Source organism: Bidens hawaiensis, unplaced genomic scaffold, assembly GCF_021521415.1.
Source record: "Bidens hawaiensis isolate Kalapana, Puna unplaced genomic scaffold, B.hawaiensis_p1.1 tig00027123_1, whole genome shotgun sequence".
Lineage (NCBI taxonomy): Eukaryota > Viridiplantae > Streptophyta > Magnoliopsida > Asterales > Asteraceae > Bidens > Bidens hawaiensis.
Window position 1 is genome coordinate 104,198 of NW_027494383.1, and position 17,283 is coordinate 121,480.

General features: G+C 35.2%; 2 pseudogenes; both read left to right on the forward strand.

The window, feature by feature from the left end:
- Positions 1-227: 227 nt before the first annotated feature.
- LOC143574855 (pentatricopeptide repeat-containing protein At1g73710 pseudogene) lies at positions 228-3,444 on the forward strand (annotated as a pseudogene).
- Positions 3,445-9,215: 5,771 nt separating this feature from the next.
- Positions 9,216-11,387, forward strand: LOC143574871 (putative pentatricopeptide repeat-containing protein At3g23330 pseudogene; annotated as a pseudogene).
- Positions 11,388-17,283: the final 5,896 nt, after the last annotated feature.

Below are 17,283 nucleotides of genomic sequence, written 5' to 3' on the forward strand. Positions count from 1 at the left end.
GCAAGTATAAAGACCAAGGTGGATAAGTGAAGTAGAATAGTCCATCTGGAGTACCAGGCAAATCGTCATGATCATGTTCAGCTTTGGTATCGTAAGAAACCGACTGAATTCACGTCGACTTATCATCTGAACGCTCGAGACCGACAACGCTTGAGTTTTACCACCACCTAGACAGTAAATAACCGGGTTTGATTGGTTCGAGTCTTGCAGGTCTTCACGGGTCTTACCCGATTTATGTAAAGAGAAAATGAGTCAAACCCGCGATTTTTGCTCACCACTAATGCTAAAATAGCAACAAGGCATAACATGAAGGACCTTAATGAAACTACTTTAAATAAAACAAATTACAGGGTTTTCATAATAATATCATTTCCCCTAATTATTAAACAACCAGAGGCTTCCACCCTGCAACTTAAAAAAGCCGCCATAATGCTTCAAATTTGCAGCTACAGAGAAATCACCCAAGACAATAATGATAATAATAATAATAATTGTAAGCTTCATCCCCTTCATCCCTGTTCCAATTTCATTTCTGTCAAACGATTTTACATAAAGCGACACAAATTCCCCATTAGGGTTTATCTAGGGTTTAACTTTAACCCCCAAATTCGTTCAAAAACAGAGTCTTTACCTGTAAATAGTTATAATAATACAAAAAATAAGAAGCGATACGGCGGTCTGTTACCGTCAATTTTGAAATCTTTGGATTCGGAAGACGATATTGAGAAAACCCTAGGTTTGTATTATGGGAAATTGAACCCGAAAGAGCAGACTGTGATTCTGAAAGAACAGAGGAACTGGGAACGGGTGGTTCGGGTTTTCGATTGGATGAAATCGCACCCGGATTACCTGCCTAATGTGATTCATTACAACGTTGTGCTTCGGGTTTTGGGTCGGGCCAGGGAGTGGGATTATCTTAGACGGTGTTGGGTCGAGATGGCGGAAAAGGGGGTTTTACCGACGAATAATACGTACGGGATGCTGGTTGATGTTTATGGAAAAGCGGGGCTTGTGAAAGAAGCCTTGTTGTGGGTTAAGCATATGAAGATTAGAGGCATGTTTCCCGATGAAGTTACTATGAATACGGTGGTACGAGTGTTGAAAGATGGGGCCGAGTATGATCGGGCTGATCGGTTTTATAAGAATTGGTGTGTTGTGAAGGTTGTTTTGGATGATTTGGAGTTTGATTCAGAGGCTAGTTCGTCTCAAGAACCCGTTAATTTGACTCAGTTTTTGTTAACCGAGCTGTTCAAAACCGGTGGGAGAGACCATACACCGAGCACGGGTCGATGTGATCACGAAAACCCGGCTCAAAAACCTAAGTTAACTTCAACTTACAACAATTTAATCGATTTATATGGAAAAGCGGGTCGGTTGAGAGATGCAGGTAAGGTGTTTGATGAAATGCTTAAGTCGGGAGTCCCAATGGATACAGTTACTTTTAACACCATGATCTATACGTGTGGGACCCACGGGCGTTTATCAGAAGCCGAGTCGTTATTAGCTAAGATGGAAGAACGAGATTTATCACCCGACACGAAAACTTATAATATCTTTTTCTCTCTATATGCTGATATGGGCCACATAGATCAAGCTCTTTTTTGGTATAACAAGATACGTGAGGCGGGTCTTGTTCCTGATGATGTTACGTATAGAGCGGTTGTTAATATTTTGTGTGAGAGAAGAATGGTTAATGAAGTTGAAAATGTGATTAGTGAAATCGAGGAGTCGGGATTTTGTGTCGATAAACAATCAGTTCCGGTAATCGTTAAAATGTATGTGGATGAAGGGTTAACCGAGCGTGCGAGGTTAATATTGGAAAAGTGTGTAAAGAACGGTGGGTTAACGTCGAAGGGTTATGCTGCGGTTATTGATGCGTTTGGTCAAAAGGGTCTGTTGACCGAGGCTGAGTATGTGTTTAATCGTGAGCGGGAAAAGGATGTTGTCGAGTATAATGTTATGATCAAAGCGTACGGGATTTCACACGCGTATGATAAAGCGGTTTTATTATTCAAAGCAATGAAAAGTCGAGGCGTCTGGCCCGATGAATGCACGTATAACTCGTTAATTCAGATGCTTTCGAGTGCGGATTTAGTTGATGAAGCGAGAGATCTTGTTAATGAAATGTGTGAAGCGGGTTTTAAACCCTCGTGTTTGACTTTTTCTAGTATTATTGCGAGTTACGTTCGGTTGACCCGAGTGTTAGATGCGATCGAGGTTTATCACGAAATGGTCAGGTCTTCGGTCAAACCGAACGAGGTTGTGTTTGGTTTGTTAATAAACGGGTTCGCAGAAGCTGGCGAGCTCGAAGAAGCTCTTCGGTATTTCCAAATCATGCAAGAATCGGGAGTGTCGGTCAACCAAGTTGCGTTGACTTCTTTAATCAAGGCCTATAGCAAAACCGGGAGCGTTGACGGAGCGAGAACGGTTTATAACAAATTAAACGAGTTCCCGGGTGGGCCTGATGTCGTGGCATCGAACAGCATTCTAAGTCTTTACGCAGATCTCGGTATGGTAACCGAAGCGAAATCAGTTTTCGATGATTTACAAAAACGCCATCAAGCCGACGCGGTTTCATTCACAACAATGATGTATGTTTATAAAAACATGGGTATGCTTGATGAAGCCATAAACGTGGCAAACCAAATGAAAGATTCGGGTTTGTTAACCGACTGCCCGTCTTTCAACAAATCGATGGCGTGCCACGTCACCATCGGGAATCTAACCGCGTGTGGTGAAATGCTTTACGAAATGTTAATAACCCGAAAGTTACAACCGACATCAGGTACATTTAAAGTATTATTCACCGTGTTGAGAAAAGGTGGGATCCCAGTTGAAGCTGTTGAGCAGCTCGAATTTGGTTATCGGGAAACTAAAGCGTACGCGAAACAAGCGGTTGTGTCGGTTGTGTTTTTGGTTATCGGTATGCACGCGTATGCATTGGATTATTTTCAAAATAATATAAAATTCGAATCGGGTTTAGAAAACTTTATCTATAATGCTGCGATTTATGTATTTGGGGGTGCGGGGAGAATTGATGACGCGTTAAAGGTGTTTATGCGGATGCAAGACGAGGGTTTGGAATCGGACATTGTAACGTATATATATTTAGTCGGGTGTTATGGGAAAGCGGGTATGTTGGAGGGGGTGAAGCGGGTGTATGGTAAAATGAAATATGGTGAAATCGATCGAAGCGAGTCGTTGTTTAAGGCGGTTATCGAAGCGTATAAGTTTATGAACAGACATGATCTTGCAGAGTTGGTGAACCAAGAGATGAATTTGAGTTCTGATGGAGAAAACTTGAGTTATTCTGAGGGTGAAGATGAGTCTGATGAAACATATGTAGATTTATCTGTAGAACTGTAATGATTATTTGTACCAAATCTATACACCGGATTTATCTAGAAAACCCAAGGAGCAATCTGTGAACTTGTTCAAGGTATTTCGTTTATATCATCTATCTGTTTATTACAATAAACCAGTTTTTATAGGCATGGGAAAGATATATGTTTTGGTACCTAATATATCAAACTTAAACGATGTGAAACTTCGTTACAATAATCAAAACATGCAGAAAATATTACTGCTTTGAAACTTTAAAAGGTACATTGTATGCAGCCCCAAAACCGTCAACACATTAATGGCCATTCGGTAACTCGTTTAAGGACCAACTAGTTTGACAACCGAACAAATAAGTGACCATATTAACTTCTGGGCTGGTAGCTCAGGGTTATCCTTATCGGTAGTTATCACCTTCTCTCTTTCTCTGTCTCATGTCACCAGAGTTTATTATTATTCTTCCGGTCTCCGGTAAGTCTACTCTCACATTTCATCATCATCATCGCACTCAGTATATCCCACCAATAGCAAAGCTATGGTAGTGTCTGAGGAGGGTAAGATGTAGACAACCTTACCTCTACCCCATGGGGATAGAGAGGCTGCTTCCGGTGAGACCCCCGGCTCGATAGTAGTTTTGCATCAAGCCTTGGACATAGGGCACATAGCACTCAATCATCGGGACACCGACTGATTGGTGCATGCACCCTTGTCTTTCGGCTATCAACGCCACCACATGATGCTTGATTAACCTTCAGCCACTTTTAACATTATTTTCACGAGATTAGTAAAATAACGTCAAAATTAGTGCAATTTCACGTTTGACCACCAGAGGGTTCACACATATATACATTATATGAGCGCACCGCAAGCGGGGCACTACTCTCAAATTTCATTATTATTATTATTATTACTTATCTGTCATCATTTCATGTTTTTGTTAAATTCACATTATATAATATAACCGTTTGTTTTACCGAATTTTGGTGCATATAATATTTTGCAGAATAAGAACAAATTGACAATCTTTGTAATGGGAAAACATGGAGTTGGAAAATCTTCAACTGTCAACTCTATTGATGTTGTTTGTATTTTTGGATTGACAGTATGTAATAGGCTTTGTTATAACACATTGCTTACTATATAAAATTTTACAAATTATATTATTATACAAACATGATCAAATACATTTTATTCTTAACATAAAAACGGTGAGAACCAATTTGTTGTTATGATTAGGTTTATTTTTATAGGTGTTTGCTGCTATTTTTTTGTTAGTTTTTTATAATTTTCGATTATGAGACGTTATAAGTATTTGCTTATTTATATTTTTATGTTATTATTAGATGTTTTCTTTTGCTGTTATAAGTATTTGCTGGTATATGCTGTTATTATTTAGGTCTTGATTTTGATTCTTTTGTTGTAGTTTTTAGGTTCTTTTCTTTGTTATTATAAGTCATTGTTTATGTAGATTGACATTGTAGTTGGTATTGTTTCTTACGTTCACATTTTTAAATAAATTGGCATTATTTCTTACGTACTCATGTTAAGGTCAAAATGTACATGAAACTTCCCCTATTATTATATATATAACAAATAAATATGTATTATTGAAAATGTACAAATATGCGGGCATTGCATGTCATTTAAGTTTTAAAATTAATTGAAATTACATTAACGGCCATACTAATGGAAGGACTAGTGAGACAACTTTAAAGGTTATACAAATTTAATCAAAATTATGTTAGAATTAGTTTAGTATACCAAGTGTTAGTTTTGTTAACTTATAATTGAGTAATAAGTTTTACCTTGTATATTATCATTTGTATATTATCATTTAGGAATGAGTATCATATATTGGCACTGTACATGTAACAATAAGAGTTATGAGTATCATATAATGCCAAATTTATTGGTACGGTACGGTACCCGCTTTGGTACCACTTTATTTTATTTTTCTCCAAATCTCCAATGATCATGATATTTCTATTAAAACGAGTAACAAATAAACTGAATCGGTATGGGTAATGGCACACTACCAACATTCAAGAAAGCATAATACCTTAACCGAAACATACTATCAAAGCCAAAAATAAAACCAATAAACCATAGTATTTGAGTAAACAATACTATGAAAGTTCCCAATAAAACATATTCTAGACGGATAACAAATATCTAAATACTTGTATTCGTATCTGTAATGAATATGCTTAGTTGGTACGGGTATTGGTGGTATAAATACATGCATAAGTATCCAGGGAAAAAATTGTCCCTATTCTCTAGTATTGGTATATGTTTTAAATAATTATTGTATTATGAAAAATAGAGAGTTAATGAATAACAATATTAAATATAATTATTTAATGAATACTAACATTTCTTACTCATTAGGGTTTTAATCATGATCATCGAGTCAAGTAGAAATCAAAACTCGAAACTCAAGCTCAATTCCAAAATATAAAAGCTCAATTGAGCTTCAGAGTCATGTAATCGTGTGAAGCTCGAATTTAGCGTTGTTTTACTTTAACTCGACTTTTTATGCCTCTACCTGTAACGAAGTAACTGGTCGACTCATTTATTTTTGAGTTTAATGCCAGGACCGTAACAAATCTATACGATATTAACGTTTTTACTAATTTCCATTACTATTAAAACGTTTTTACTAATTTAGTTTTGGGTTTAGCATCGGAACCGTAACGAATCTATACGTTATACAAATGCCGATACCATTCTGAATATGTTTACTTATTTATTTTTCGGGTTTAGTGTTGGTACCCTAAGGGGGGAGGGGTGGTGCGTGATGGGAAAACCATCACGCGTGATGGCTATTAAAACACCGCCGCCGCCCCTCTCATCACGCGCAGGGGCGGATCTACGGTACAAACGGGTGGTTCACCAGAACCACCCGAGTTTCGAAATAATAGTGTAAAGGTATATAGAAAATTAGAGTTAACGACCTTATAAATTAGAAGGGAACCATGCTATTCACAAATTAGATGATTGGTGTAGTGGTAAAGGTCTGTTTTGTGAAACTAAGGTCGCGGGTTCAAATCTACGGATTTCGGTTTTTGTCTTTTTTTTTTCTTCTTTTTCTTTTAAACAGTCTTAAAAATATTAAAACTCATCATTCATTAGGGTTTTATTTTTGTTTTACCTCTACACAATCACAAACACAAACAAGCGTCGGCTTGTTTCTGCCTCACCACCCTTCCGCCCTTCGGAGTCCGGCCAGTCAGCCACCACCGCCCGCCAGCCCATCGGCCACCTCCCACCTGAGTCCCGACTAACCCTAACTGTTTCTTCTCTGGTTCTTTGTCAAACCTCCGGTAAGTTTGTGTTAATTTGTTAATTATTCTTCAATTCATATTGTTAATTGTTAGGTTATTCACTTATTTGTTAAATTTTAGTTTATAGTAATTATTAACTAATTAAACATAAATTTTTGTTTATAATTAACAAATTAAACATATTCTATGTGTGAACAATTTGTAATTTGTTAGTTTGTTAGTTTTTATTTGTTAGTTTGCTAGTTTTTTAATTTGTTAGTTTGTAATTGTTGATTTGTAAGACTCGTAGGGAACAATTATGAATATTTTTTTTAATTTGTAAAAACTATTGTTATATTATGTGTTTTTTAATTTCCAATGACGGTGTCTTTTTAGTTTATCGTATTTTTATTATGTATCGAAACGACCTGAATTGTCGAATCGACCCGAACTTTTTTATATCCAACTCCGGGAAATTAAAGCTTCTAAAAGCAGTGCACCACCTGAAAAAAATCCTGGATCCGCCACTGATCACGCGTGATGGCCATCACGCGTTAAGTGGGTTTGAGTGATGGAACTCTCTCTCTCTCTCTCTCTCTATATATATATATATATATATGTATATATATATACACCCCAAATACACTTCTCTCACTCACACAACAACCTATATATATATATACCAAAACCTATCACACCACACCACCCCTACCAAATTCCATCAAAATGTGATGAATTTAGAGTCACTGATATGACACAATTTAATTGGGTGTGAGGAGATTTCCACCACCCTTCCCCTAATGAAACCAACATTAATTTAATACCGGTTCACTAAAAGATAAAGTTTATTATTGATATATTGCAAGCTGTGTATTTGTTGGTGGTACTAAGTAAAAAAGAAAACAAGGACACAATTTACTTTATCCTCCGGCCAATAATAACCTCCTGGCTCCTGTGGTTCACTCACAATAAATTACCCCTTCAGCTCACTCCAAAATCACTGAAAACACAAATTCAAAACCACCGTTATTCTCTCATCTGACGATCGACCACCGTCTCGGTCACCGGTCGTCTGCAGAATAAGGTAGGGTTTGTTACCCGAAGTTGATTTAAGCTAAAAATAAACTCATTCTCTCATCTCTAGTGTGTTCTACAACTAATATTTGCAGGTCTGCTTTGTTTCTTTTGTGTAGTATGTTAAGATGAAGAAGACGACGACTCAGGCCAGTGGAAGCCTTAATCGAGCGTCATTGTGATGTATGTATTTCTAAGCTTCAGGTATGAATATTACTAGTTTAATTTAGTCAATTAATGATTATATATCATGGTGGAATGCTAAAATTATTCAATGAGTTTTTTCATACTAATATTGAAAGACATTATGAGATCTAATAGTGATATATAAAAAATAAAAACCCTATATCGCATATGTGTTATAGGCTAACATACAAAAATGAAATCAATGACATAAACACCATACAAATCAATAAATTAATTCTTATGCCACGACACCTGTCATTATACTATAGATTAATAGCAAAAAGTCGGGGCCACAACTAATTTGAAGGATTCTGATTTTACTACTTAAGAAATAAATTTGGAAATTTTAAAAGAGTATGCATCTACAGCATGTTGGTTTAAGTTGACTTGGTTAAGTTGTTGTGTTGATTGGCTTGGCTAACCCTTGTTCAAATCCCATCACTTACCGGTTTTTACCCCTTCTTTTTTTTTTCCTCCACTTTTGGGCTTTTGGCATTTTTATGGCCTCATTTGTTTTCAATTTTGGAGAAGCTTAAGAACGTCTTTTCTCGTATCACGTAAACGCTACGTAGACATATGGTTTCCCCCTTATTTTATGTGTAGGGAATAGTGATTGAAACTAGGGGTTTAAATGTGTCGAGTGGAGCCTGAGCTCTACTAAGCTCGAGTTCGTTTCGAGCATTTTTCTAAAACTCAACTTAGATTGTGAGTTGTTTTCTCAAGCTTGGGATCGACTCGTTTATTATTTATTAATTATAATATACACGCTTATATTTTTTTATTTCAATAAAATCTTAAAGCTCATCTCAAGCTTGTGTAGCACCTTAAACTGAGCCAAAGCTTAGCTCGAGCTAAACTCGAAATTTGAAATTAATACATAAAAGTCCAAAAAGAGCTAAAACTTAATAATACATGAGACTCGTTAAGGCTCAACAAACCTAAACGATCTTCCTAGCAAAAAACCTCACTAGCTTTCTTTGTGGCTCGGGCTCAATAACGGTGACGAAACCAGAAAATTTATTCAGTGGGGCAAAAATAATCATTAAAAGGTAATAAAAAAAACTATTTAAGGAAAATTTAAAAAAAATCTTTATAATTTAAAAAAAAAAAAAGGAAAATTTGTTTTTTGTTCAATTGTGAAAATTTTATTTTTATAAATTTTACTGCCGAAAAACACTCTCAATCGTTAAGTTAACTAACGTTAGCTTTAATAATCATTACGTCAAAGGAGATAAAACATGCTTCCTTGCTTCCACCACAAGTGCTCAAAACCGTCATGAAGTAACTTTGTGTTAATCTTATTAAAGCGATAATTAAACTTTTAAATTTTCATCTCAGGGGATAACTAAAGCCTGTGCACATTTCAACATTTGTTTCAATGGAATCACAAGCCAAACAAATCCATGCTCAAATAATAAAAAATCTCCCTTACGCATCTTCACTTGAAGCTTGGAAATCAATCATCAAATGCTACTCATCCAACGCTTGTTTATTCCATTCTTTAAAATGTTTCGTCCGAATGCGAGCCATGGGAATAAACCCAGACCACAATGTGTTCCCTTCCGTATTAAAAGCTTGCACCCATTTGATGTGGTTTAAGTTTGGAGAAGCTCTTCATGGGTCTGTTATTCGGGTCGGCTTGGAGTTTGATGTTTTTGTTGGAAATGCGTTGCTGAGTATGTATTCCAAGTTGCAGAGAGGCAGTGCACGCCAGGTGTTTGATGAAAGCCCTGAGAGAAAGTTGGATCATAATAGTTATAATAATAATATAAGTTATGAATCATGTACGGATATTAGTCGGAACTGTCGAAAGCCGAGTGCTTTGAATGAAATGAGTGATCGAGAACGAAGAAATGTGCAGAGGTTTAGTGGACATAATAATGATGACATTTATGAAGCATACAACAAAGTTAGCGAAAACTGTCGAAACCCGAGTGCTTTGAATAAAGTGAGTAATAATCAATATCAAAGAAACGTGCAGATGCGAAGTGTGATAAAAGTTTTCGAAACAATGCCGGAGAAAGATGTGGTTTCGTATAACACACTTATTTTGGGATATGCGCAAAATAATATGTACAACGAAGCTATGATGATGATTCGGGAGATGTATAATTACGCTAAGTTGAAGCCCGATGCGTTTACGTTATCGAATGTTCTTCCAGTTGTTGCGGGACATATGGATGTTTGGAAGGGAAAAGAGATCCATGGGTATGGAATAAGACACGGGCTTGAAAGAAACGGGTTCATTACAAGCGGATGGACTGATGTGTATGCAAAGTGCAATATGGTGGAACATTCGTATCGGTTATTTTGTTCATTACCTGAAAAGGACTGTGTTTCGTGGTGCTCTATGATTACAGCATGTGTGCAAAATGGTTTATTTGATGAGGGATTAAGATTGTTTAGGCGAATGTTGAGTGATAATATTAAACCGAACCCAGTTTTATTTTCCACCGTTATTCCTGCTTGTGCACACTTAACCAGTTTACCGTTAGGACAACAACTTCACGGGTACATAATTAGGCATTGTTTTGATGATAATATGTTTATATCAAGCTCACTTGTTAACATGTATGCTAAATGTGGTGACATCAAGCTTGCAGAACGTGTTTTCGATAGCATGAAACGTCATGATTTGGTGTCGTGGACCGCCATGATAATGGGATGCGCTTCACATGGTTATGTTCATGATGCCATCTCTTTATTCAAGCAAATGGAAATGGAAGGTTTTATACCAAACTCTGTGGCTTTTGTGGCGGTTTTGACTGCTTGTAGTCATGAAGGAATGGTCAATGAAGGTTTGACTTTTTTTAACACAATGGTCAATGATTATGAAATAGTACCTGACTTTGAGCATTATGCTTGTGTGGCGGATCTTTTGGGTCGGGCTGGGAGATTAGAGGACGCTTTTGGGCTCATACGCAGTATGCCAGAAAATAAAACAGTTAGTGCTTGGTTACCGTTGCTAGCTGCTTGTGGGGTCCACAAGAACGTTGAATTGGCTGAAAAGGTGGTTATGCATATATGCGAGTTTGATAGCGATAATGTTGGTGCGCATGTTTTGTTATCGAACATATATTCTTCTACTGGAAGATATAAAGATGCAGCAAATGTGAGACGCATGTTGAGTAAGAATATGATTAAAAAGGTACCCGCTTGTAGTTGGATAAGAATCGGGGACAACGTTCATACGTTTATTGCTGGAGATGAATCGCACTCGAGTTATAATGGTATCGTTAATGTATTGAATATTTTTTTTGGACATATTGAAAAAGAAGTTTCTGTCGCAGATGGTTAATGAATTGGATACAGGTTTATACCTTATAACATGTCTTGTATTCCTATAATTTGTATTCCTTTATTTGTTTTCTAGTTTAAACTTAATAATGACCATTGAGTGATTACGTCTCCAATTATCTGTTTCTTTCGTGATTAAAAAAAAATATAGAATACCATAAAATAAAGAAAACAAATCGTAAACCAAGATCAATGTTGTAAAAGTAGGTCTACAAGTCCGAGTACTCGCTACAATGTATGGTGCCGAGGGAAGTTTCTTTAACTCCGCCTAATTATTAAGGACCGATCAAAATTTGTCAACTTCAGCCGTAATCACATCTAGTCAGTTAATTTGGGCTGATTATGACTTAAAAAGTAAAACATAATTCATATTTTTACAATGTTAAGAAAAGAACATTAATTTTTTTACCTAATGATTAGCACATTTTTGAATAATTTAGTATTAAAAAATGTATTTATTTTATTTATATTGATATTCACTTATTTTGTTATAAATATTAGTAAACTTTTGATGTTTGACATATATATAATATCTAAAATTTAATTTTCTTTCTAGTTACCATTTCCGAGTACTCCCCGAGTAAACCTAACTTCCCAGTCAGCTGCCTAGCGACTTTTGCAACCATGACCAAGATAAAAAAATACAAAAGTAAATTGGACGTACAAAGATATCCCATTTAAGTGAATTTGAATTGTTAGATTCAATGAATGTGGTGAGGAACATCAATGCTTGGTTATTTCTTTGCTTTCTATTTTAATCAACTAGTGGAAATTAGTGTCGGACTCCATTTATGTCATTTTCCTTTTCTTTTATTTTTTAGGCGAGAATTGGTACCGAATCTACAACGCACCTGCATTTAGAAAATCTGATTGAGTGGTCTCTTGCGAAAAGAGTTGGGACACCTATCATGTGTCACCTCCCGACTAAAGGCGGAACATGCCGGGGTGCAACGTGATTGGACAAATACACAAGACACTAATAAAGTGAATATTTAATCAACTCATTTATGTCACAAATCAATAAACAACACATCTTGGTCATACAAACAAATTGAACACAAGTAAACAAATATATTGTTCGTTTTACTAATATCCTAATAGTCTTGGTAACGTTTTCCGACAAGTCCTCAAGTCGATAAAAGTCAAACCTGTAACAATGCATAAAATAATATTTTGTCAACACGTATGTTGGTGAGCAATTTCATAGTTTGAGTATATATAATATGAGCGAAATCCACAAACGTATATGAGACTATAAATAAATGCATCAATCGTGGCATATAAAACATATGTAAATGAGGATCCTTTCTACTCGGTAACAACCGACATACTCGGATAATGAGGCCCTATTCTACTAGCACAAGGCTAAGTTGTTACGGGAGCGTATGATCATACTTAATGAGGCTCAACAACAACATAAAAATAAACACTCGCGCACGTAAAACATATGAGGCATATAACACACAAAAGAGCAAGTATTCCAAGTATCATATACCCTAAAGTTTGTGGTTTGAGAAAAGTGTATAATAAATCATTCTTGTTTTGAATAAGTATGCATGTTACCCCCAAAACATAAAAGGGAAAACGGGGGATGAAATGTACTCACCTCGATTGACGAATCGAAAAATAATAAATGATCGAAATGTAGAAAGCCTGTGAACGAAACGAACGAATCCAACTTGAAAGCTAAATGAAAACGAATAAATAAAATATATTAATGAACTTGAACTTTAGTTGAAACTTCATTTGAAACATTGAACGAGAAGGTTCGGTTGTTCATCGGGTTATCGGTTAATTTGTTAACGATTAGGGACTCGTACTTAATTGGTAATTTAAAATAAAATAATATTATTTTATTGGGGCTTTTAAATAACTAAACCAATATTAAAAGAGACAAGACGGGTTTTAAATCAAGGGTTCGGTTTCATAAAAATGAATTGATAATCAAGTTTATAATAATATTATTAATGATAAGATATTAATGATAATATAATTCTAAAAGATATGTTGGATATATATATAGATATATAAGATAATGACGTTAATGATAATAACAATAATTATTTTTAATAAAACTAATATAGTATAATAATTATAACAATAATTATTATTAATAATACTAATGTTAATAGTCATAGAATAGAAATCTTGGTATTAGTTAAAATCTTGTTGATAACAATAATAATAATAATAAATAATATTGATAGTAAATAATGATACCATACTTTATGTTGGTTCGATTTCTAAACGAATTTACAAAATAAGTATAATAATATTATTGTTAATAAATAATGATAGAAATATGATTTTTAATAAATAATATTAATATGGTCTTTATTAATAATAATAACTTAAATATTTATAAGAATAATGATAATAATAATAATATTAATGATAAATAAATATAATTATAAGTTATATGTAATAATACTAATAATAATCTTTACGTAGCGATATTAGTATTAATAGTAACAATAAATTTTATAGTATGAAAATATACTACCAAAACCGGCTAGGACGAGACCCGAACCCGAGACCTCTCGTTCAACAACTTATGTACAAATCAACCGAACCAAAATAACAATTGTTAATTTAAACCCATAAGAAAATAACATATATTCATTTCCCGGGTGTTCATCTTTTCCCCAAGCCAAACCAACTCCATACCCAAACCGACTCGTTTCAAAGTATATAACCAAATATATATAACCGATTATTAACGAATTTAAATCTTAAATTCGATATATGAAAATTAATAACACCGACACCCAAATTAATTTACCTATTAGGTGATCGTGAGGTCGTGGTTCTACACCGAGAAAAACCCGAGCCGAAACCGCCGGAGATTTGTGACAGCGGCCGGAGAGAGAGAGAGAGAGAGGAAAAGGAGAGCCGAGGGAGAGAGATAGAGAGAGAGACGGAAAGAGAGATAGAGAGATAGAAAGACGGTGCACGGCGGTACCGGTGGCCGGTTTTCCGGTCACCGGAAAAACGTGAATAGGGAGAGAGCTCGCCGGAATTTCGAGAGAAGAGAATGAGAAGGTGCTGGAGGTCGCGTCGGAGGTGTTTGGGGTTGGAAGCCGAGTCGTCGGAGTCGCCGGAAAAACGGCAAGGAGGTGGCGGTGGCGGCTGGGTGATTTGTTTGTGATGTTAAAGTTAGGTTTAGGTTTTTTGTGGTGGTGCGGTGGGAGGTGGTGGCTGGAGATGGCGTCGCCGGAGCTCGCCGGAAAACGGCTCAAGAGAGGAAGTGGCGGCTTGGATAATAATATGGTTAGGGTTAGGGTTGTTAGTTTATATAGGTGTGTAAAAAAGTTACATTTTTGGTCCCTCAAGTTTCAAAATGGTTTAATACGAGCTTAAAGGTTTCTAATGCTTATAACAACTTAACGAAAATTAATTTGAACCCCTTATGTTTTTCTTAACGACACTATAATGTGACAAACATCGTTTTATTTATGAGCGAAGTCAAAAATATTATTATATAATAATTAAATAAGTTCTAAAAATGTTGAGTCGGTTTTAAAAAAAGGAATAAAAGTTTACAAACAAATACAACACGAGACTCAAATTAGACGGATGTCACATCATGCCAACCAAACTTGTACAATCTTCTATCATTTGAATCTGAGTACATGGCAAAGCATTGATTGAAGGGTATCAATTGACGTATTGTGGGTTATAATTTTAACCTAAGTACAATAAGTACAATTGTTTGATATTTGTAACATTAGCGTTGGTCTTTGGAATAAAGACATGCACATCAAATTGGAGAAAGACATGGAAGCTATTAGTTCAGGCTAGAATGGAAAAGCCGATATTCTAGATAAGTGGTTGAAAATATTGAAAGGTTACCTCAGAATAGTATGCTGATTTCTTTTAAGATACTTGTTTTTACTAGAAGCTTCTTTTGAACTTTGTTCTACTAAGCTTAAACTTTTTCTTGTATGCTGACTAGAGATGGGCATACAAGCCGGTTAAACACACCGATTGAACCGTAACCAAACCGATTTGAACTCAATTTTACAAAAACTAGTTTAGGTTAGCTGTAAACGCCCGGTTTGGAGTTTTTTAGCTGTAAACGGTTTGAACTCGACTGTTTGGAACCGGTTAGATAAAATCGGTTTATTACACCCCTGTAATTTTCAAAATGTAATAATGGAATTTTATTATTGCACTTCTACATATAAGTATTTACCTTGGATTAGAAATCACTGTATTTACCTTGGTTAGAAATCCATTTATATAATATTACTGTTGGATTAATTGATTGTGGGAAAGTTGAAATCATTTTAATATTTCTTGAAAGTTGAAGTCAATTTAATTATTTATTACCATTAAAACCGGTTTGCCATATCCCTTTTGCTGCATATAAGCCACCTTTTAATTTATGTATAAACTGGCTCAAACGGAACCGAATCGGTTCCACAGGTTAAAGTTTTTAGACTCCTGAAACCGGTTTCAACACTAACCGGTTTTGACCACTTTGACTACGAACCGGTTCAGTTTTAACTCGAATCAGTGTAGGATAAATAACCGGTTTGCGCACCTCTAAATTGCTCACCTAACTATTATTAGGTGACTCTTAAAAGTAAAAAACCTAGTTAATTAACTTGATCCTTGATATACTTTGGAGGCCAATGAAAAACAAGGCCTACTAATCAAAACCCTTGAAGGTTATAAATTTGCTAAAAAGGATCAATGATGCTTTCACCTTGAAGATGCAAGTTCTCGAAAGCGTAACATGGGGTCAAATCAAAGTTTAGGGGTTATTACGTTTAATCGAAGTCCAGTGTTAAATCTGTCAAAATTCCAAAGTTTTTGTCTTTTTAGTTTTTCGCGCTACGCGATGTAGGTTATGTATTTCCGTCCGTTTTTGAGTTGTTTTCACTTATTTTGACAACTCGAGTTCGTGTATTTTCTTGTTAGAAGTTAAAACAATTAAAAAATATGTTGGCATCATTCCTAAGCATATTTAATAAAACCTTAAAGTAGGAAACAAGATTTATAGTTTGAGATTGAGGATGCTAAACAAACCTTACATAATTAACATTTTTTAGGATCATGGCGTTGTGGAAAAAGTTGGACAATTTTTGCAATTAAAAGAACATTCTGAATCGACCAAGTTACAAACTTTGGAATTTTAAATTTTTCAAAAGGCAAAGCCAAAACTGATTTGAAATGTCTCAATGTCTCTCTCTCTCTCTTTTTTGTCTTTTTTTTTTAATTTTACCATATGCGTTGCTTTGCTTCGGATGATAAGGTGGTGTGGAAAAAGCTAAAAAAAATTGCAATTAAAAGAACATTTTGAATTGATTGAGTAGCAAACCTTGGAACTTTTAGTTTTTAAAAAGTCAAAGCCAAAAATGAATGCTATTATTGAAGGTTTTACTTAGAAAGATTTTTCTAATGGCAAGGGCACCCTTACAAAGAAACTTTCAAAGATCAAACATGTCTCAAAATCCTTAGCAGTGGATTTTTTTCGCTCTCTCGCAATATGTTTGTTTGCTTACTGAAGATGTTACCTCCTAATATCAGTTTTTGCATGTAGAAATCGTATGTATGGTTTCTATAATATAACTAGTATTTTTCCCGTCCGGTGGACGGGAATATCAACACGAGAATGTGACTACATAATTCAATAATATAAATATGTCAACCGTAAGATTTTGACAACGTCATTTTATTTCCATTCTAGCTAGACTCCGGTTCTTTTTCTTTTCTTCTCTATACGACGCATCTACACAACATAAATAACTTGTTTATTGTAAGTTCATAAACTCAATAAGGCATAAATACATTAAAAGTCGAATAGAAGAACTTCATGCAAACTACCTCGTCGTTGAACTCGCGAGAAAGTTGTAATTTGTACGGACTGTAGGGTCCGGATGATACAACTTCAACACTCTCACAACATGTCTGAAAATAAGCAAGACCACAAGTAACAAAAGAAAATATATAAAGTGTACATTATCATTGCAACTAAAAATACATCATAATCACTTTTCAAATAATATGATTAAATGATGAAGGTAATACAAAAGCAACTTACGTATGTATTGCACCTTACTTGGACATGCTTATCACTTTGGTTTTCTTCCATATTTTGTGCAATAGTTGATGTATG